Below are 25,204 nucleotides of genomic sequence, written 5' to 3'. Positions count from 1 at the left end.
CATGAGAAGTCAAAACCCAAACTAGCTAACCGTAATTTAGTTATACTGTGAGAAAGACCCTAGGAATTTGCATGGTATATACTTATTATACAAAAATCATTGCATTATCCAGACACTCCCGATGAGCATTTTTTTTTTTATGAAAACCTCTATCACAGTACATCGAAAATAAGTCTCGGTCAAATGTAATTAACTCGGGATTTTAAAAATAAATCATTCGATGGTTTGTATTTTTGCTTCTATTAATTACGTAATAAATTAATTCCAATTTGTTAATCATCGACAGTGCTCTAATTTCTATATTGGATCAAGTTATATTTGTCAAGATGCATATCAACACAATACGATGGAGGTAATTATGTTAAACAGCGCATTTGTCACAGAGAGAGAGAGAGAGAGAGAGAGAGAGTACATCGGTAAGTATTAAATATCCCTATCACATGTTGTACAGGTATATTTTTAATTTACTGAATATACTAATTCGCATTCAAAACAGGAATTGCCTGCAAGTACGCATTATTTAAACATAGAATTTAAGAATATTTTAATGAAGAAAGAATACTAAAAGAAAAAAAGTCAAAACCAGGTTTTCTTAAAAACACAATATTTAGTGTTTGGTATCGTTGGAATCGGCTCAATATGCTGAAAAACAATATAAGTATCAGGGGGGAAAATATTGACATTTTTTCTTTTCTTAAAATTCCACCCTTATCTTGATTATTTGGCCTGCGGCACATTTTCTCATCTCCCGCAAGGCGCCCGTGGCCAGAACAAAGCTCTTAGCAGCTGTGTGTATTAGCAAATAACACACACCGTGGAACACAGAGGACACGGTTTATCTCCGTGGATTTTCCTCCGTGGTCTTTCCACGGTGGGGTGTATAAAACTCGTGTCGTGTACTGTAGATGATAAGAAATTGAAACTTATAGCGCATTGATGAAAAAATTGTCCGTCCAGTTTTTCCTTTGATACCTGCATCAAGAAAATAATTATAAGTTTCATTTCTTAAATTGATTATATGTTTCATTTCTTAAAATCAAGGTCTTTTTTGGAAAAATAGTAGTACTCGGAGAAGGCCCACTTTTATACAGCCAATACTTCCTTTAGGATAATGTTTAATAGGCAGTTTATAAAAAACCTATTTTGTCATGTCTTGATTTTAAAATACATTGTTGCCACCCTTAGCACTGTTTAGAATTGGTCTTGTTTAGTTCCATACGGAAGACAATCTCTTTTGTATCGGATCAGATGAGATATATACACACACCATATGCAGGTGGTAATGGAATATTGCTACATAAATATGGGAAGTTGATGATGGAGAAGCTAAAATCATCCCATTTGTCATAAAGTTGAGGTTTTATTTTGCTGTTGTTCTCTATTTTCAATAAAAATAAAAGCTAAGTATGAAGCAGAAGTGGGCGGTAGCTCCCATAATCACCGAGACCAGTTGCTCCATATGAAGTCGAACGAGGATAGCTTGTTTGTACATGAATATAAAGTGAAACAAATATCTGTTAAAAGATGTGCAATGCACCCTGAGTTTGAGATCAAACGTACATATACATTGATATGTGGTGAAATATGAAACGCTTAATGAAGACTTTCGTACCAATGGTATTTGAGTATTGAGACGCCTTAATTAAGGAGACCCGGTACTATCACCGAATTTTCGGCAAAAAACTAATGTCTGGTAAATGTACATTCACTGTCTGTTTTCTCCTTAATTTCTATTGATGTCCATCGCGTTTTATATACAACGATGAAGACACAGTTTGTTTCAATTCAGTTAGATCCAGCTTTTTATTGTTGTATATCCGCGTATGAATACATGCATATTAATTCAACGAGCTAATTTTTCAACTACTGAAAAATAAACCAAGGTGGTAAAGCGGTGTGCATTAATATGTAGACCAACTTGCAAATAAATAAAGAAAAATAGATATCATTCTTGTTACAGGCTATTTTTATTTACCATCGCTTGAATATGGATATCATTACCAAATATTGAAACAAATCAAAGTCAGGTGATTTTAATTGTTGCGTTTAAATGCAAGGTGAAGATAACGAACAGTGTTCAATCTCACAACTCCTATAAGCAATACAAAATAGATAGTTGGGCAAAGACGGACCCCTGGACACACCAGAGGTGGGATCATGTGCCTAGGAGGAGTAAGCATCTCCTGTTGACCGGTCACACCCGCCGTGAGCCCTATATCCTGATCAGGTAAACGTAGTATAATATTTGTACTTTACTAACTTGAAAGTGTGTCTATATTTAAAAATAAAACATACAGAAAAAATGTAAATACAAAAATTAGAATGCCTTTGGTTTGTTAAAATGTAGACGGAGATCACAAACATTACCGAAATAATTTGCATAACCTGTTAATAAATCACAGAAATATCATTGAAATGTTACTCAAGTATATATGATAATGAAATAAAACACCAAACTAAAGAGAGGATATTTATGTTGGTGCTCGAGAGACACAAAACCTTATTTAGAATTAGAATTTGCAGAGTAGAAGATAAGAGAAATGTAAAAGTATCCGGCAGATTTCGAATCTACTCGAACAAGAGTCGCTGTCGTTATGAAACTCTGGTTGGTAACACCTCTTGACTACCAATACATTAACCCATTTAAAAATAAACGTGAATCAAGGGCAAATCACTCAAAATGTTAAACACTCGTCTGAATTTCCGGTGAACAGTGTATCATGCCGCCTTGAGGTAGCTCACTACACTTATACTTTTTATGACACTACGTCACAAGATTGCGATTTAAATGTTTTCTGAATGTATTTGTATAGATCGATTTGTTTGTATATCATCGTATCTCAGTGGTACAAGCATTGGGCTGGTGAACCGCAGATCTCGAGTTCAAATCCGCCAGAGTCTTCTGTTTATGTGTTGAAATAATATTTTTGAAAATCATGTTTTTATCCAATTTTGCATATTTTCTGCCTTTTTGGCATATCTGCTTATTCTATATCATTATATATTTTATGATTAAACCAATTCGTACTGATTTGGGAAACTCTTTCTGGGTCTAGTAAGCCACCTTAAGGATGTTGATGTAAAGCTTTGTCCAAGATCCACGCTCTAACTTCAAAACAAAAGAGGATTGTACACCAAAGGAGAATGCTTGTAGATTATTTTGAAAAGCATGCAAATAATTGTTCTTGAGAGGAGTTATCACTACATGTGCCATTCTTAAAATTTTGAACCCGAATATGACACATCCTGCCAAAGATGGTATAGATTGAATATATATGATAATACACACCATAGTGATGGGGGAGTTATGATTTGAACACAACTGAACTTCACTACATGGGAAATCATAGATATTGATTTTACAAACTGCTATCGTGCTATTGTGAAAGATTTTTTTCAAAATCCAGTACATGTTGCAGAGCCCTTGGTAATTATGTACTCTACTGAATACCCACAACTTGTGCCCACATTACTACAGTGGTACTAATTCATATTTTTATAAAGATACAAATGATATCTCATTACTTTTAAAAACAGCACTTATAACTGTATATGAACTCTAAATTTTTCACATACGAAATAAATTCCCTGTTTGTGTTTTGAGGTCAATTCAAACATTCCGTCCGCCAGTAAGATCTACAAATAACAGACTGAGTTGGTGTATTGAATTGAACATTTTGTTCTATTATCACTAGGCCATCTGAAATTAATTCTAGTTTAGCGACAGGTCTAAAATTCAAAACCTACTAGGGAAGAAAAATATTAACAAACAAGTTTCAAACAAAGCATTTATGAATTAAGATTCATCTACATGTATTTTGAGAAATTTGGAACAATGGATACATATCATTAAATTTTAGATGTTTAGATCATTAAAAACAAAACTGTTCTGTTTCAACAGATACATTGAAGTTCTAGTCAAATGCTGTATAAATAGCTTAAGTTTTGTTGCTATAAGTAAAAACGTAATTGTAAATAAAATATTTTTTCTGCGTTTGACAAACTGTGATTGTACGTGAACCTACACAGGCGTGTAACGTTAATCTTCACCTTACGTTAAACATATAATTAATTCAGGAAACCCCAATTTTACACTAAAAATCTAAGCTACACATTTTAGAAATGTCTATTACTATATTTAAGAGTTTATGATTATTCCCATTATAATATTTTGTCAAAAGAATGTAGGTAGTACTCAACCAAATCCGATTTTTATTAAACCACATTTTTCTATACCAGTCATATTCCTTACAATTTGCTTTAAATAGCAGTAAAGATGATGTTTCTTTGTTGCATTTTTACTCGATATTTTTCATGTAACTTTTTCAGGCTCCAATAAATGCTACATTGTCAGATTTCAGCATTTCGCAATTCTATGGTCATTATAACGATCTGGTTTGCCAATACAACCTGTGATTGGGTCAACTGCTGTCTGACTTGTTACCCAACTCTCTACTTTGTATTGCTTACAGGAGTTATGAGATTGATCACTGTTCGTTATCTTCATCTTTTATGTTCCATATCAATGGTTAGGCCATTATTTGTACTCTGAATTTTATTACGGATTACTGTGTTTACCTGATCAAGATATAGGGCTCATGGCGGGTGTGACCGGTCGACAGCGGATGCTTACTCCTCCTAGACCGTTGATCTCACCTCTTGTATATCCAAGGGTCTGTATTTGCCCAACTCTTTTTTTATTCCTTATAGGAATTATGAGATTCATTACTGTTCGTTATCTTCCCCTTTTATTTTCACGTTAGATATTTTAACACTGCTTTCTGTATTTTAGACACTTCAGGATACATAGATTGTTATTTTCCTGGTTGTTTGGTTTTTGAGTTTTCGAAAGAATTACCTCGTTCAATTAGTATTACCAGCAGTAATATCTTATTTTGATAAACAATTCATATGTGATTTCAGAAAGTTGTTTTGTTGTTGACTCAGTTCCTTGATGTATTTAGTGCAAAAGGAATAACTTCAAGAAGCCACGATAAATAAATGAATGAAGTGGGGTGTTGACTTAATTAAATCCTTTGAAGGCAGAAAGGCAAAAGATTTGATCAAGGATTGTGTACTGTTCGATTCCATAGTCAAGTGAAGATTTTAGAATGGCTATTTATTACTTACATAAGCCTTTGAGACGGACAAGCAATTTTTAAATACGACACGAACCACCCGCCGTACGTTGACAAACAACGCATTGACCCGAAGGAATAACACAAATGCATACATTGATCTTTGGCACCCTACATAATACCACATTTGATATTCAAACTTCCTGGTTGTCGTCTACAACGATAAACACGACATGCATACACCTGTCTTCCTCATACATGTAGCAGTGGGATTGATTTCGTCATCTGGATACCGTGAGTAGACAGTGAAGTTTACATTCATCATATCATTAGTTTCATGAATTGGTATCACTTATTCTTAAAGTGACGGAAAGATTAAACTATGTTTATGAACACATTCGCTTGCTAGTAGGATCAATTCTGTGAAACTTATAACATATTTCGATATTTTGTAGGTTTAAGCTAATCTTTGTTTACATTGCTTAACTCGTGCGATATCCATTGAATTCCAATTGTGTTATGTAATGTTAAAGAAGGTAGATTATCCCTTGCATGTATACAAAGAAGAAACAAGTTCTTAAACTGTTGATTAGTTGAGATCGATGATTTCGTTTGCTTTACAGAAATCATATCTCAGAATAAAGAGACTGATCAGGCTAATGAGGTACCCTTCTGCCAAGACACTGGAACTTGTCAGCTGTATCAATCCAGTCGTGCAGTGGATGGAGACAGTAACACGTGTACAAAGACAGCACCTATTGGAACTCATTCCCTAGATAAATGGACATGGTGGTATGTTGACCTTGAGAAAGTACTCAGCATCTACAGCATCAGTATACAGTTCAAAGACTATGGAGAACAATATGGTATTGATTATCAATAAAATTCAGTTTAAGGATTATGAAGGACATGGTTACAAAGGGATTTATCAGTACCTTTGCCGATTCCCATTGAAAGAAGCTTTAATTTTTTTAATAGTGAACGATATTTCCCAGTACCTTTGTATGATCTCTCTCCTGGATAATATGAGGAGCATGGTCCTATTGTCCATACCCCCTCTGCATAAATGATGTAGCAGTACTATATAAAACACTCTCAAAACATTGATAACTTTTCCGTAAATCCGAGTTTCCTTCATTATTATTTTTTGGTAATATGTGTTATAATGAAGATTCATCCATGATTTTCACCTACTACACGATTTCAGAAATATTAGGTGATAATTATACGTTATTCCATACAGACAAAATATATTTTTAGTGCATTTTGAGTGGAAATAATTCTTTCAAACTGTGCACTTCATTTGTAGAGTCTAACCACCAGAAATAGATCGATTGATTGATTGATTGGTTGAATATTTTTTAACGTCCCTCTCGAGAATATTTCACTCATATGGAGATGTCACCACTACCGGTGAGGGCTGCAAAACGTAGGACTATGCTCGGTGCTTATGGCCATTGAGCAGGGAGGGATCTTTATCGTGCCACATCTGCTGTGACACGGACCTCGGTTTTTGCGGTCTTATCCGAAGGACCGCCCCATTTAGTCGCCTCTTACGACAAGCAAGAGGATACTGAGGACCTATTGTAACACGGGACCAGAAATAGAACTGTTGTATACTACATTGTACATGTAAAATGGAATAGTAAGATACTTTATGAAACTAAAATTTACTTTCCTATCATCAACATCTATCAATCTCAATGTTTCAGTTTTTAGGTTTTGGTAAAATAATTCATTTTTATTTATTGCTTTTGTCATGCCTTACGCTATCTAGTTTGACCACATTTACTGATACAATATGATGTAGAGTTGCTGTCTCAATTGCTGTTAAAGTTAGTTCATGTTGTCACAGTTGTTCAACCTGATATATATGACTGGAGTCATGGGAAAAGTGAAAATGTGAAATTTTGACCGTAAGGGCCTTACGGTCAAAATTTCACATTTGCAGTTTTTCCTAAAATTTTATCATGTATGCTGATATCATGTTATTTAACGTTTTAATGACAATTTTTGGGACACATCTGTAAAAATATTAGAAACGTCGAAGTAAAGAAATTGTAACGTCATACGTCAAATATTATGCTGATTATATTGCGTGTCCATGAAATCAATTCCAATTACTGTCATATATTCATTTCAAACACAAATAGTTGATCTTATATTGTGGGGAAAAAGAAACATTATTTAGAAATGGTAATATTTTAATTTCCAACGACCTGAACACCGGTGAATTCGCACGGAAAGACGTAGCATCAATTTTACGATTCCAGATTAAGGTCACATTTACGCAATCATTTTACTTATGTTTACAACTCACTTTAAACACAAATATGCATGAATGAATGAATAAATTTAAGGTTAAATAGTAAATGAATAAATATAGTTCAATGTCATTACTTGTCGGCGAGAATTCTTTTCTCAGTCAGAGCGCGACACGGTCCATCTTTGACTGGGTCTTTTACAAACAATCTTACCTGACGGTACATGTATTTTTGTCTTATGAATTTGATTCATCATGATATAATATACGTACATTTTGCATTTAATCAGATATATAGTTATCTGACCTTTAGCTAAAACCCGCGGTAGTCTCCTGTAAAATATATCAACAGCTCTGTTTCGACACAATGTAATTATCTTTTCGTCATACACTTATACATGTATTATTTAATATGCACAACTATCGCGAATGGATATGACATCTGTATGATGTAATGATAATAATAATAATAATAATTGGTTTTATATAGCGTCTTTTCCAGCGTATGCTCAGGGCCGTAAATTAACCTTCAATTTGGAGGAGGCAGGAAATTAGGCGGGGGTCTGGGGGTCGCCCAGGCCCCCAGACGCTGAGCACATTTTGTGCACACTGAACACGTTTCGTGCAAAATCCTTGATTCTAGGGCCTTCTAAGATGTTACTTGACTAACTCATTCTAAAAGAAAGATTTGGAATGTTTTTTAAGGGAGGTATCATGTTCTTAGTTATTGGAAACAACATAAATTCTAATGAACTTTAAATTTAATTTACGGCCCTGATGCTGCTCAAAGCGCTTTACAATAATCAATGTACATTATTACCCCGACAGACATAAGCTTATATCAATCTAGATATATTTCTCAGCCTCATAGGAAGCATACAGTGCAAGCTGCCATTACAAGCGCTAGAGCACTAACATTATAACAATATATTTCACTGTTTATAGCCAGGTACCCCTTTTTACACTTGGGTGGAGTGAGGAAATTCATGTAAATTGCCTTTCCCAAGGACACAACGTCAGCCCTGTCGCGACCAGGACTCGAACCCACGAGAATCTGACGGCCTAACCACTAGGCCACCGACGCCTTCATGTACCATCAATAAAACAGTGTTAGGATGATGGGACAGCATTTGAACCATCAACGCCGATCTTATAGTCTTCGTGAATAAGGTAGTGATTGTACTATTTACCACCCCTTCCATACATGCCCCGAAAAGGTGAATTTTTCTTGGTGTTGTGAACTAGAGGGTCCCTCTTGTCTAGAATTTTGGGGAGAAATTCAAGGTTTAATGAACCTGGGGCAGTTGTTTTGAGCAAGAGGCATCGGACGGCGCGCACGTATACGTGCTATTCTCTCTAGTGATGTTTACACATTCATAGTAAACTGCGTGCCGAGATGCAGAAATATTTCTATATCTAGAACTGCATACCCATGGAATTATATCTTAAATTGAAAACAAAAATACATTCTGTTATTTTGCAATATATCGTTTGTAATACTTAAAAACCGTTTTCCCAAGTAAAAAAAGTCATATGAATAAAAAAAACATCAAACTGAAATAGGGGGCCTCCGTGGCCGAGTGGTTAGAGCATCGCGCTCACAATCACACGACGCGGGTTTGAATCTCGCTCGCGCCGGTAAGTGAGAAAGTTTCCCAGTTTACTTTCCGTAGGTCGGTGGTCTCTTCCCAGGTACATTGTATCTGGGTTCTCTTTTCCACCAATAAAAACTGGGCGTCAGCAGATAACTGAAGAATTGTTGAATGTGGCGGAAAACACAAATCAATCAATCAATCAAAGTGAAATACAGCAGTCATATATGATGCGGTAATTTGAATGTGTTTTGAAGCGCTTGAAGAAGTTTTTACTTTTGTATATGACTGTACCTTGAGAAATTTCGTTTCTCCTCCTTTGAGACAGTGACCAACGCGCGGCATTGAGTAGATTTACATTTTAGACAAACAGTAGATCTGAGACGGGTGATTTTAATGTAAGGAAAACATAAATTGTTGACAGCCCCACTTTTCTACATTTTTGTTGTTGTTTTGTTTGCATCATAATTTGCACTAAGGATATAGTTACACTGTTTTACAACATGGCAGCAAAACTACCGGACATGTGGTAGTAATACGAAATACATGTAGCGTTGTGTATGAATATTCGCTGTCCACGCGTCGCATTTATTCAGTTTGTGTGAGTGAAATAGTAATAGTTTACATAGACATGCATGCACCGGGGCGTCCGCAAGTATTTGACATTGGGGAGGCGAACTGAATCGAAAACTAGCATATTTTGGCTTAAATTCAGAATCCCATCTGAATCTTGATATAATGTTTTTCCTATTTGGAAATATCTTCAGGATACCATAGCAACTGTTTAAAGAGATCATTTAAATAATTATTCTTTTTAAAATTGGTAGAACTTTACCAATAAACATGAATTTAGCTACAGCTCCCCATCTAACATGAATTATGACAGATCTACCATTGCTCCCCTCACAGACAGAATTGTATCTTGTGAAAAATCATATTTTTTTCGAGGATGCTAGCAAAAGAAGTGCATGAGGTTTGGGCTGTATATTTGACATAGGGTACTGCAGGGAGTGGCAATCCGTATTCACTGTATTGGAAAATTACATGCGGAAACGACAGGGCGAGTCCATTGTTGCCATGTGGCTTGGAAGTTCATTTTTCACATGCTTCATACAAGTATCACACACAACGAAAAAATCTTAAATACATAATGCTAGTACTCTAACAAGTACAATATGCAAGAGCCCTACGGTCCTTATGCATTGATAGGTTGTCCCCCTTGGTTTCAGAACGTTCATTTTCTGCTATTTTTACATGCATAGTTATGTTTACATTAAACAAGATATATTTAGTGACTTCCCCACCCACCCCTCACCCCCCGGATTTTGACGTTTTGACAAAATAACACATCTATCTGAGTTTTAGGTTTTTTTGGCTTGTCAATAATTTTAGCCAACTTCTTCGTACACCTCCCCCCCCCCCCCCCCCCCCTTCCCCTTTTACTTTGTACTACGTGACTTTATGGTAAATCGTAAGCACTTTTTCTTATCTTTCCTTATTATGAGCTGAAATCAAATTATTTGATATTCGTTATGTTTACATGTAATATATATAGATACTATTTACTACTTTAAATGGCGATATTAAGTTGTGTTTAATCATGTAAAGTACATACAATACTACACCTTTTGTGTTCTAGACATAAAACTTCCACTAAATAATTAGTAACTGTATTATCATTATTTGATCTGAAATGTTTGTCTGAATTTGAATTAAAATGATGGATTATCAGAAATCTAATTTTACGGCTCCATATAACATATCAGTATACTTGGAAAATAAATCGATTCTTTCAATTAGTTTTTACGTGTATGTACGGTACAAGTACACAGGACTGTGCATAGATCTATATATGTGAGATAAATCAAATACTGTATGAATAGAAATACATGTATATATTTAATCTAAAATTAAAGGTGCATCAAAACCAGAAACAATATGTAATACGATAATTAACAAATATCAGCATATAAACTTTGCGTGGTGTATAACATTTTCATTTGGAAACCTGAACGTATTTACTAGACTGTGCTACATATGAATTAACAAACACAGGTATTTGTACCCGTTCAGTACAATTAATGACATGTAATATCTAACTAGAATTCTTTCCGGACATGTACAGATTCTATGTTCGAACTGCCATGTGATTATTTATATAATTAATGCATCCAGAATGTAAGAAAATACAACCAACAAACAATTTTTTTTAATTTTACGTTGCCGCGATTTTGACGTTTCAAGTTCACCAACTCTGTGAACTGTGACGTCGAAAGATAGGGACCCTTTTCTCATGACGCCAGTCATATATATATATATATATGTTATATATATATATATATATATATATATATATATATATATATATATAAGCAACACATATTTTCCTTAATTTTCATCAAATTGTTTATTAAATGTTCCCAGCTCCCAAAATATGGCGTTTCCAAATATAGGCTAATGAATCCCTGTGATAATTTAACACTTTTCCACCTATCATCAGGTTCATCATCTTCTCATAAATTGATGATTTCAGTCATGAGACAAAAAAGCCGTTTTGCTGGTTTTTCACTCTATGTGTCAAACACAACTATAAAGGAGGATGGGTATCTATGTTACAAGAACGGTCAGGGGTTACCGACTTTGGATTTCAGTACAACTTGTGTCAAACATGGACGTTACGTTATATTTTATAATGAAAGACTTCACGGGACAACTTATTCTACCGGATATCAAACAGACTCAGTTCACACTGATTTGTGTGAAGTAACAGTAAAAGGTATTATTGTGTTACCAATTATACAATTAAAAACCCATTTAGTGTATTATAAATGTAAATGAATATTATAAACATAGTAATATTGTGTACATATATTGTACTACATCATTACCCTTTGTGTAAATACGTTTGTAATTGTATGATGAATGTAAGATGAGGAGTCATATCTCCAATATCGTACATGTATATATCGATAGGTTGTAAAGAACCCGGTGTGTATGGACATGACTGTAATCTACCCTGTCCAAACAACTGTCAGGAAATGAGATGTGACATTGTCAATGGAACGTGTTTGGGTTGTACAGCAGGATGGGTGGGGGAGTTTTGTGACAAATGTAAGATTACGTTTGTTACATCATTCAAACATTATTGACACTCCCATGTATGAATACAATTTGAATGATATCTTATTAAAAGAATGACATTATTTGTAGCATGTTCAGCTGGACATTACGGTCTACAGTGTAGATCTACGTGTACTGGACACTGCAGAGACAACCTGTCCTGTAATCACACCACTGGACAATGTGACTATGGCTGTGACAATGGATGGACAGGGATAAATTGTAAGACAGGTAAGTCATCTGTCATTATCTTAAAGATTTTTAAGCAAATAAAATACAACTACTAACTATAGTGGAATATTTGATAGATAGAAACGACATAAATTAAACACATCATTAATTTAGAGGGATTATCTCCCTCATGCATAGCTCTTATCCTTGGACGAATTTGGCTCCACTTTTTGGCACGTTGTTTTTGGCTATATTTAGCTCTAAAACTTCATAGTTATCTCGGATTTCAAACATTTCGGTTGAGCATCACTGAAGAGACATTATTTGTCGAAATGCGCATCTGGTGCATCAAAATTGGTACCGTATAAGTTTTACATTGATGAAAACAGCAAAGAATTGGTAAAGAAGCCTCGGGTGTGAAACGGAAGAGTATATGCTTTTTCAAAATGATAAATTTTCATGTTTTATCAGAGTGTCCTGCAGAATCATACGGTCCGAATTGCGTGTATAACTGTAGTAAACAGTGTCTGAGTTACCTCCCCTGTAACAGGGCCACGGGAATATGTGATGGAGGCTGTAATGCAGGATATACCGGGGAACTCTGTGACAAAGGTGAGATGTTGAAAGTGTAGTTTGATGTTTCAAACACGTTATCGTTGGTATTTACAGAAGTATTTCTTGTTTCTAAGTTGATAAAGTAAGTTCTAAAGAGTAAACACACAGGCTACAAATCTTATGTTCTACTTCTAAACGGTAATAAAAATTCACAAGTATGGAAATTAAGTAAAACATACCTCTTTTGATAATTTTTATCATTAGAGGGGCATAGTTAAGATTTGAGCTGAACTTTTTTCAAATTTTATTTTTTTTAAAATACTTAACTATGGTGCATATATTTCTAATTTCGAGTTTAAAAGATATTCATAGCTCAGAATTTTTTGTGATGTAAGCAATGTCGTCTAATTTTTTGTTTACATTGCTTAAATATGCTAGTAAAAGTTTCGTTCAATGCATATTTATTTATTATTTTCAATTTACAAGTTTATTCTAAGCACAATTAAATAGTTTTTAGTGTTTGTAACATCTGATTTTGTTTTAAGCATGATATGGCCTTGTTTACAAAACAAAAAATATGTGAGTGCTTTATCTCTCAATAATTGTCATTCAGATTTCTGTTTTCGGATTGTGAAAGTACTGCGAGATATTATTAAAAACTCAACTTTTAGGGGCCTAATTTATTTACCATGGGCAACATTTAAATCGATGTTGACAAATTGTCCGAGTTTTATATCTGTTCGCCACCAGTGCACACATATAACGATGTAAATACCCAAATATAGCGAGTAAAGCGTGTATGAAATCGGCAATATTGTGAGTAAATAATGTTTATATGGGTGACTGTCTACATGTTATTCCTTTTTACATCTGTAATTGGCGCTGTTTTTCTAAAATAAACAGTGCAATCATTATTTATTTTTGGATTAGACAAATTATGATACGCTAAATTGTTGACAACTAGGCCCTATGCCGAGCTATTGTCAGGCGTGCATTTCAGAAAGAAAGAAAAAGACAACACACATACAAATCAATAAAAATATTCAAATTTAAAGTGGTAATCACATTATTTTATTTTGATAGAGCAATCTTATTACTATTTTTGAATTGTGATCTGCACGTCTTCAGGAAGTACGAAGTCAGGGAGCACGGCGTTATATAGCCTACTGATGCACTCAAGATGCTACGAGTTCAATGATTTTGTAATTCGATTTAAAGTTAGGAAATACAATATTCTATTATTTGTATAATCAAAAGTTCAATTATTTTTTGTATCTTTATTTTATTTTTTTATTTATTTTTTTTTTTTTTGTAAATCTACCAGTTGGTAGAAGTTACATTGTATCGTCGATATATGCAAGGTGAAGATAACGAACAGTGATCAATCTCATAACTCCTACAAGCAATACAAAATAGATAGTTGGGCAAACACGGACCCCTAGACACACCAGAGGTGGAATGTTGTTACAAGGTGAAGGTCAGTTGATCCGAGTGTGTATTGAATTTGAAGAGCAAAACAGAATGTATGCTATAGGCCTACCAGTGCTTATAGCTTCGATATATCCATTTTATCGCAGTTTATCAGGGTCTCTGTCCAAGCGGTGTTTAAAGAGGTGACTAGGTGTGTTTTTAAGGTAAAGTTCTTGCTCCAACAAAAAAATTATCCACGTCTTTTTTCTCGTATATATGTACCTTCCTTCGAAAAATTGAAAAATGCTCAGTCTAAATCCTTTCTACCAACAACTAGTACACCCAAGCACGGCACAACACATCTTAATGCATTATTATTTACAAGCCGTTAACGTGATAATTGGTTTTTTGTCGATTAAATCTAATCTGTTTATGAAATGACTAATAGATGTTTTCCAACCCGAGGGCGCATATGACGTCACACATAATGGCGCGTAAACTAGCGAAAGAAAATATGCATATCGCAAGATTTGAATTTCATCGCTTTCAAACTCGAAAACTACGCAAAATATTTCATTTAAAACACATTTAAAGTAGTTTTAGACATAAAAATAGTTAATTTTGCTGAAAAAATGAAAAAGTTTAGAAACATGCGTTGTGTCCTTTAAGCATTGCAAACGTTTAAAATTATAATCATGCCCATAAAACGTAACGATTACATACTGTTGTCGGGATACTTTAAATAAATATGACCTACTAGATGCAATGATCTTCAATTATCTCATTACATGTATTTACATCAGAAAACAAACACTAGTGTGTCATAACAACGCCTCACTCTTCCAACTTTTTCATGATTTACGTTAGGAAACACAACACAATCGAATTACTAGCTAAAAAGGTTGAACATAAAAGTATCACTCTCGGTCAAGGATCTATGACTTAGCAACGCGCTTCACTGCAAGGTTTATTTTAATATTTAAGTTAGGAAACAGCATGGTTGCTTCACTACTTCATGCACTCACGGATATCTAAAAGATGGCGTATAGTTAATCTACAAAATAGGAATGCTTCACTCTTCAAGTATTTCATTACATGTATTCACGTTAGAAATACAGCGTTACGTCATACATGCGCGGAGAATTGAGTTAACATACCGTTATTCTAATGCCGCACACTTAAGTTTAATTTTATTATTTACGTTAGCGAACACAACATGGATGCACTAGATCATACTCATACATAGAAAATTACAATTTTGATTAACCATTGCGTTATTCTACGACATAACACCTCACACTTCAATGTTTGACTTTTATTTTTAGATTTACTCGAGAAAACACAACAAAGTTACGTTACTAGCTCATACACTCGCGTACCCGTTTATAGACAAACCATCAACTGCATATCCTTTTTCTTATTCCCTTCTTTATTTTCTGACCTACTTCCTGTGTTATCAAGAACAATAAATGAATAAAAACCCATAATGGTCACTCCTCCATAAAGAAGTTATGAAATTCTTTTAATGGAATTCATAATTTTCCTACGTTTCCAGCAGTAGTCATATGGAATAAGAGGCATAATGTTACGAATTTCGAATAGTCCGAAAGCAATACAAAATCAGGAGAAATTGGAGATGAATGGAGAATCCCAAGAGTAGAGATTTGGGGGGAAATAATATGAAATGACAATCTTTAAGTCAGTACCTTTCGTATTTTTAGAATTGAAAATCACTAAACCTCATACTTATAACTTCATACGAGTATGTATGGACATATATTTCAATGAAGGAAATTGCAGGTATCGTTAAAAGACAAGCCACTGTGTAACATAGATATATCACAAAAATAGCAGCTTTTCCTTTTTCTCGCTTCGAAATTTAACGTTCATACGGAACTTTACCAAAATCATCAAATATGCTTTCTTAATGGTTTGCTGATATGAATTTTAACAATTCTATGAACGTGTACTTATTAAAATGTGTTTAATAATTCAATTAAACCGTATCTTATTCTGTATCATTAATTAGCTAAACACCCATCGCATTGGGTCTATACGTCACACACTTTTACACGTCAATATTACAATAAACATATACAACACAGTTTCAAAATAAATTCAGTACACCTGATCTGTAAATTGGGAAGATTTCTTTGATAAAAAGCGGTATTTCACTTAAGATTTATGATTAAATTCCATAGTTTGTCTCTTGACGCGTTTCGGATATACCTGTACTATGTACTACACACCATACCTGACACCCGTCCGTGGCACCTCAAGCAGAACCTGATCATCAATAATTATCGAAGCCACCAAAAACAGTTTCTGTTAGTTTACTTTGATATTTGACCTCCCAGCTTCCGTTATTCATCTTAAAATTATTATTATACTTTTGCAGTATTGCCTATATATATATATATATATATATAAAGCACTAAATAATCACAATTAGGCACTGAAAATTTTCGCCCCAACCCGGGGTCGAACCAGTGACGTACGGCACCCACCGCCTAGCAAGATTGTCAAACCTGTGCGTAAGTCCACTCGGCCACAACGACTTCCCTAAAAAGGAAGTTTTGTTATTCTCCTAAAGCGCTACTTATACACACTGATGCAATCTCACACAGTCGCTGTGTCATTCGGTGTTTAAGATATTTTATAAGGAGAGTGGATCTCTCGATGTAATTGTATAGAATATTTAATATAAAGCACAAATAATTATAACACCCAACCTTACGTTTATCCCTAGGATCTAAACGATACATGTAATAATCAATTAATATTAATATATATATATATATATATATATATATATATATATATATATATAGAAAGAACATTCAAAATACAAATTGATAAAGATAAAAAAGTAAACAATAAAAACTCGTTTGAACGATTGGTTTTTTGGAGAAAAATATGGGCAGACATATATTGACCATTCGTTACAAATGTAGGCGGACATATAGTGACAGTTTGGTCCAAAATTGGGCGGACATCTAGTGCAGGCGGACATATTGTGCGGGTGGACACATAGGGACTCAACACACATTCATATTTGTATTTTAATATTTCATTTTGTTATGTACCGAAAATATTTTCCCATCTAAAATGTATACGAGTTAGAACCAACATTTTAACTGTTACACCAGGTGCATATTCGTTAGATGTAAAAGTTATACGGTACCAATTTTGATGCATCAGATGCGCATTTCGACAAATAATGTCTCTTCAGTGATGCTCATCCGAAATGACAATGAAGTTGTAGAGCTATTATAGAGAAAAACAGTGTGCCAAAAAAGTGGAGTCAAAATTCGTCTAAGGATAAGAGCTATGCGTGAGGGAGATAATCCTTAATTTTGAAATGAATTTCTAAATTTTATAACAGCAATTAAATATGCATCCGTATTTTCAAGCTTGTAACGGAGTACTTAGCTACTGGGCTGTAGAGACCCTCGAGGACTAACAGTCCACCAGCAGAGGCCACGAAAATGTAATTACTAGTAATGGCTATTAATTAGGACATTGGATGTGTTTTCTTTTAAACTACAAATGTAATAGATATGTTGATAAATGTACGCAATCGTACTGTCTTGTTTGAAGTCAAAAAACCATGCATGTGCATCTGGTAAAAATTATATCTAGAAAATGAAAATGTATAACAAAACAGTTATAGACTGTGTCCTCGGACAGCGGCTATTTTGTTTAACCCTCGAACGGATCTGTGGACGTCAGCCTAAGGCTTCTGGTAACAGATCCGTTCTCTTGTCAATCAAACAACAGCTGTAATCGGATCCAGTCAATAACTGTATAATGTATAACATAATAGGATTAGGTAGCAGGTAGCGCCTATATAAGTCTTCTCCTGAGTCACTACATGACATACATGTACTTATTATAAATACAAACTTAGTCGCAATAATCAAATTAAATAATAGATATTAAGGAAATACCTATTTATAGTATGTATAGATATTATAACATGTCAGTAGTAAGTGACATAATTATCTTTGTTATGACAAAAAGATTAGCTATACATGTAGTACCTGTACTTTGCTTCTCCACTGGACTGTTTCCTGTTATCCCATTATTTTTAAGCATGCGGGAAGTACCCACTGTTATTCATTATTGAATATTATAACATTTGGTTTCATATATGTGCTGTTTGATCATTCACATAATGTTTGTTTGTGTTTGGGATTCTTTTTTCACCACTCTTATAATAATTATGCATACATAATATATATCTAATATGGTTATCATTAAATGATTTTGGCACTTGAATCCAGCCATGATATGCTCAAGAACATTTTTGATATGATGAAATTATGAATAATCATGTTTTACATTGACAGTATGTTCAGTTGGCCGGTACGGATTGAATTGTTCAGAGAACTGCAGTTCCCATTGCCGATCTGAAAGTAATCATTGTAAGCATACAGACGGACAATGTGAACATGGATGTGACGATGGATTCCAAGGAAGTAAATGTCAGGAAAGTAGGTATCCAGGTCCTAATGATCAATGCAATATAATAGTCTAACGAACTTAGAATGGTATTTTATTTTTTACCCAAAATAGCATACATACACATCTACACCTGAAAGTAGGTATCCAGTTCTTAATGAATAAAGCAATTTGACAGTCTTTAACGAACTTAGAATGGTACCTTTTCTTACCCAAAATAGCATCCACATTTACACCTGCCTGTCCTGTATCGTTAGACGTTTATTATCTTTATTATTCATCTAGGGAAGTTAATCAGTAAAAATGAACTACCTTACATGGATAAACACACCAGTATGTTGGAGTAGTACACAATATGTTACGGAGAACTGTAATGTTCTTCTTCGTTTGATCTTTTTGTGTGACGTCAATTACATCTACATGCAATATTTGACATTTTCCGAACACCACCTTTCACGCTGATAGTCGTGTGTTTCTTGAGTCAATGGTTTATTCCCTGATCTCGGAGTAAAATAGTAGCCAGGTTTTTAGTGATATTTGATGTAGTTTCTTTCATACTCTTGCTCATATTGTCTACTATCTTGCATGTGTTGATAAACACTTTTTGATCAAAAGATTTTGTTCAAATTGTGTTTTGTCACAACTAAGGACTAGCGGAAAACGAAGTTTGGAGACTAATAGGAGTGGTGTAGTTGATTGGTAAGTTCTTTCAAGTCTCGTCGAGAATTTTTCAACCACATTGAGACGTCACCAGCTGTAAGTGAAGCACTACGAATTTAGATCTATACTTAGAACGCAGGACCGAAGCAAGGGTCTTTATTGTACAAAATCCTGTCGCGACATGGAATCTCCGTTTTTAAGGTCATATCCGAAAGATTGTGAATTTAACCTCTAAATGTCGAGTATTTAGTAAAAGAGCAATCACTATCTACATGTATGGTTACATCGTAGTTTTGAGGTGGTCATGGCATGAGAGGACCTTGAAGTCATGAAATCCCGGTTACAGGGCGAATACTCCATCACTGAGCTACCGCGACCGGGAAGTGATGTGAAAATCATATCTAGAGTCATGTGTCCGGCATAAATGACAACAGGCAATGCATCTTCCTATGATTAGACAACTCATCCTTCAGAAATGTTGACGATTCACCTACATACTGCATCTGGCTCACTGACCTTATCCTACTGTCACATATCGAAGAAAATCCAAACAATGGAATTTTTGTGAACACTGTGCGATAATATCGCTATTTAGAGCATACTTGATTGAAAACAAATGTAACAAGAGTGTTTTAATTAATTATGTTCCACAAACAAAGTTTGGGAACATATTGTTTTCACTCAGTTTCTTATTATTATTATTATGTCTCCGAACACATAGTGTCGGAGACATATTGTTTTTGCTCCGTTTCTTATTATTCTTATTCTTAGTATTATTATTCTTTTCTTCTTATTATTCCTTTTCTTTAGTGAGAAATTTGTCCTCGCGATTTCATGAAAGTGCTTCGACAGATCCACTTCAAACTTTGTGAGCTGATAGGGAGTCATTAGGAGGGGTGTAATCAACTTTCAAAATTTTCAAAATGGCCGCCGTTTCAAAATGGCCGCCAAAAATGTCAAAAAATCAAGGTTGTCGGATTTCAACCAAATTCTATTTCTAGGGTAATATGATGATCCCGGGTCCATTTCCACAATTATTATTTTTTTTTTTTGAGACGCCATTTTCAAAATGGCCGCCATATACCGAAACATTTGAAAGTGTAAAAAATTCTACAACATTTGGGTTCTAGTGTAAATTGAGGGTCCACATTTCATTTCTAGCATCAGTATTTCGTTCCAATCAATTTTCAAATGTTTGAAAATGGCCACCATTGAAGAAAATGGCGGCCAAAAATCAAGTCTGTCGGGTTTCAACCTAATTTACTTTCTAGGGTTGATGGAGGATTCTGAGTCCTTTTCTGGCATCAAAAACCATTGCTGACGTGGGGAGGTGTTCCGAGACATTGGTGTTGCCATCCCACACAGTTATAGTTCGCTATCATTATTTTAGTTTTCTCCGAATTTTTTTGTCCAGGGGCGTTCTTAGAAACTACAAAGGGGATCAATATGCAACTTTCCAGGATGATAATATCGCATTTGTAGATGTGCAGAACGATAGTCATTTTGTCTGCACGTGCATGCACGCGCGCACACGTGCATTGCAATTTTGGTACAACATTTACGAAATCGAAATTCACACGGGATCGATATGAAATCTTAATAGGGTGATAATATATCATTTGTAGATGTGACAAATGATATTCATTTTGTCTTTGTAATCAGTCTAACTTTGTCTGACTATCTCTCTAATGAATGAAGTGAATGAGTTGATATTCACAGCATAGGTGGATAATATGTATATCGATATATTGGTGGAATAAAAAATGCCAACATTCACGCGCATGCGCATGCATCGTCTTTCAAAATTAATTTTTTAAAGGACAATAACGTTTTTTGGTTTTTTTTCTAATTCATTTAATCTTGAGGTTCTAGGTGCATCTTGGTATTCCTTCCAAATTGCTCTGGTTAAAACTACTGGTCAGCACTTACAAGCACGTGTGCTGAATTCTGATTGGACGATTTTAAAATCACTATAACTTCCTTATATTTGATGGAAACGTTATGAAATTCATATTGTGTGGTATATGATACAGAGGACTGTTGAATGATACCAACAAAAGTGCACAATCATACTCGAGTGCGCATGTATGCACGTGCATTACTTTTTTTCATTTCTTGGTACTGGAATGACCATATTAAACGCACTACGTGTAATTAAAGGCTAAAATAAAATGATTGTTTTTTTTTTGGGGGGGGGGGTTGCTATAGGTTTACGATGACATCACTTTTCAATTGGGGGAGGTTTGGGGAACATATGTAACTGTCCCCGTTACAATTAGAACTAGTTTCATATTGTTGTACGTTCCATTCGAGAACTTTTCACTCGTATAGAGACGTCACCATTGCCGGTGAATGGCTGCAAAATATAGGCTTATGCTAAAGAGCTTATGTAGGATAGCCGGTTAGGCTCAATTTCAAAAAGGGAAAAAAATCTAAATCTAAATGACGATATATTTTCTTTTATAAACAACAATACCTATTTTAAAAAGTAAAAAGTCTAAATCTAAATCTAATCATCTCGTTATAACAAGTTAGTTATCTCATTATAACGAGTTCATTATCTCATTATAAGGAGTTAAATATCTCGTTATAAGGAGTTAGTATCTCGTAATAACGAGTTAGTATATCGTTATAATGAATTGATTATTTCGCTATATAATCAGTTATTATCTCGATATAACGAGATATCTCGTTATAACAAATTCATTATCTCGAATACAACGAATTAGTATCTTGTTATAACGAGTTAGTATGTCGTTATAACGAGTTAGTTATCTTGTTATAATGAATTAGCTATTTCGTTATAACGATAAATCTTACGGAAAGGTCGTAATACCTTCTCTTATTCTCGAAATCTAAGATTATTCTTAAAACAAGTCGTAGCAATTATACAATACATGTACTTAAAATAGATTGTAATTGTTTGTAAAAATACATATCTTGTAAAATAAATCATCAATTTGCAAATGTTCGTAAGTTTATATATATTTCCCCAGTAATACCGGCCCCCAGGGGGCACGATTTTAACAAACTTGAATCTGCACTATATTGGACGCTGTTTCAATTTTTCTGGCCTGTTGTTTCTTGAGAAGAAAAGTTTGTCAAACCATTGTGATATATCAAAACGATAAAATCTAAATTTCTTCTTGACAATGGAAAATAGGTATTTTAAGTTTATAAAAGAAAATATATCGTCATTTATTCAATTGTTCCGAACTAGATATAAATATTTTCTTCTCATCTTAACAACAATTAAAATTGTTACGTAATACATGTAGTCATCATAAAATAATCGTGAGCAATCCAGAGAGTTTATTAACTTCAATTTGCGGTTATTAATTAATCACACTTAGAATTTGGAAAGAACAGCACCTGAAGATTTCCATAGATTCGAAGTTACTAATCCGTTATATAACGAAATAATGAACTCGTCATAACGAGATAATTAACTCGTTATAGCGAAATAAAGTATTATTTTTATTATTATACTAGCTCGTTATTTAAGGAATGACTTTTTTTTTTTTAATTTCATCATTTTATTAAAAAGTATACATACTATTTGGGATAAAATATCCTCGGATACTCCCTCTTAATTCTCACCAATGGTGCCAGGAGCCCATTGGATTGAATATAATTTTATTATAATATTATTTTATATAAGGCATACATATAATGTATATGAAAATACATAATATCAAATATTTTTCTAAGTCATAAAAATATCATATGCAACGTTGATGTAGATATATCAACAGTAGAATAACAGAAATTACTCAAGGAATGATATATAAACAATGTAGTCCTAAGTTGACAGTATTGTTATAATGATAAATATTCAAGGATAGTATAAACTGATCTCTTCACAGCAGTCAAGTTATATTAATTTACAAAGATGTACAAAAAAATTATGCTCTTTTGCATTTATATACTTCAATACTGATGTATAGAAACATAATGATTTTTTAACATGATTATACATATTAAAAGTCGTTTCACTTAAAGAATCTAATCTACATAACAAGTTATGTTTGTATATTCTGTAGGCTATATAAGTAATAAGTAAATTTAAGTATTTGCTTTTATCATTTTGTTCTAGAAAAAATCAAACAACAATGTGTTTCCATTGAACTTTGAAGGATAGATAACTGCTAACAGTGTTCCATATATTTAAAACATTATCACACTCATAAATCAAATGTTTTGTAGTTTCAACTTGCTTACAATGTGTACATTCATTCTTTACATCTTTTTTCCATTTGCTAATATATGCATTATTACATAATATGTTATTCAATAACTTATAACTGAATTCCGCTATCTGTTTGTCTTTCAAATCTTTAATTTTACATGGAATGACTTTAATTCTGGGGCATATTATACGGGTATAATCTGGTGTGGGTCAGTTTACGCTTTATAATCCAGGATTAAAGTAATTCCTGATAATTTAATGCAAGACACAAAGGTAATAACCTTCGATTATCAAAATGTATATTATAAATCGGAAAAATACAAGTCAAATGAGTCGGTCAATGATTAATTTAGCAACAACGACGAAGCGTCTTGCTGTGAAGGTAGCCATCTTTAATCATAGCTCTATGGAGTGTAAATTTCGTCATGACAAAAAATATGTGTAGGCTATGCATGTAATGCGTAATTCGCTGCCCTTTGGAGATCGACTTTGAAGTCGCTCATCTTAGACAGATTGAAAAAATACGAGAAATTGCAATATTTAGGCCTACCCAAAGTAAGTCCAGATTAGAAGAGGTCCTCAGTACCCCCAGCTTGTTGTAAGAGGCGACTAAATGGTGCGGTCCTTCAGATTATACTGCAAAACCAGAGGCCCCGTGTCACAGCAGGTGTGGCACGATAAAGATCCATCCCTGCTCAATGGTCGTAAGCGCTGAGCATAGACCTAAATTTTGCAGCTCTTCATCGGCAATTGTGACATATCCATGTAAATGAAAAGGTTTAGAGCGGGACATTAAACAATATACAATCAATCATCGGAAAATGTAGGTGTATTGTTGAATCCGATACTTCATTTCATGTCAAGAACAAGTATACACGCTAAAAGTAACTATTATTCCATAGGAAAGATTCAGATACCACGGAATGACCCTGCTGATCTTAGTCATTCATCTTAAACTTGACTCTATAGGTCAATGACAAAGCCTGGAGCAAGTTGAATTTTGTTCATCTTTATGGTTGTTTCAAAAAATATCGAAACTATCCTGCAAATTCAGATACCTTTTTTCCCTTTTTTTCTATCGATTTGCAATATAACTTTTTAAGCAATCCTCCTTTTACAAGCGTTATCTTATTTTGCATACTATGCAAATTTTCAATTGTTTTCTTCAAAAATTGAGAAAATAAACAACATTGGATACTTCTACATAACATTTTTAGCTCACCTGAGCTGAGAGTTCAAGTGAACTTTTCTGATCGCCTGTAGTCCGTCGTTTTTACATTTTCCACTTCGTCTCTAGAACCACTGGACCAATTTAAACCAACTTTATTCAACCAACAAACTTGACCAAAAGCATCCTTAGGTGAAGTGCTTTCAAGTTTGTTCAAATGAAGGGCCATGTCTCATTAAAATGGGATATAATCACAAAAATGCAAAAATAGGGTGGGGTCATTTAAAAATCTTCTTCTCAAGAACCGATGGGCCATAAAAGTTGAAATTTACATGAGAGTTTTGTGACATGGTTCAGTTTCAAGTTTGTTAAAATCATGGCCCCCGGAGGTATGATGGGGTTACAATACGGGATCAAAGTTTTACATGCGAATATATAGGAAACATCTTTAACGAGCCAAGGTAACTCAGGTGAGCAATGTGCCCCTTGGACCTCTTGTTTAGGTTTTGCATTAATGATATATGTAAATGTATG

General features: G+C 34.1%; 1 protein-coding gene across 1 annotated transcript in view; it reads left to right on the top strand.

Moving 5' to 3' along the window:
* LOC125669308 (uncharacterized) overlaps positions 1-25,204 on the top strand; it is a 255,519-nt gene that overhangs the window by 54,481 nt on the left and 175,834 nt on the right. The gene's annotated exons all lie outside the window — the stretch shown is intronic.

Source organism: Ostrea edulis, chromosome 4 (genome assembly GCF_947568905.1).
Source record: "Ostrea edulis chromosome 4, xbOstEdul1.1, whole genome shotgun sequence".
NCBI classification, from domain to species: domain Eukaryota; kingdom Metazoa; phylum Mollusca; class Bivalvia; order Ostreida; family Ostreidae; genus Ostrea; species Ostrea edulis.
This window is presented reverse-complemented; position numbering and strand designations above follow the sequence as displayed.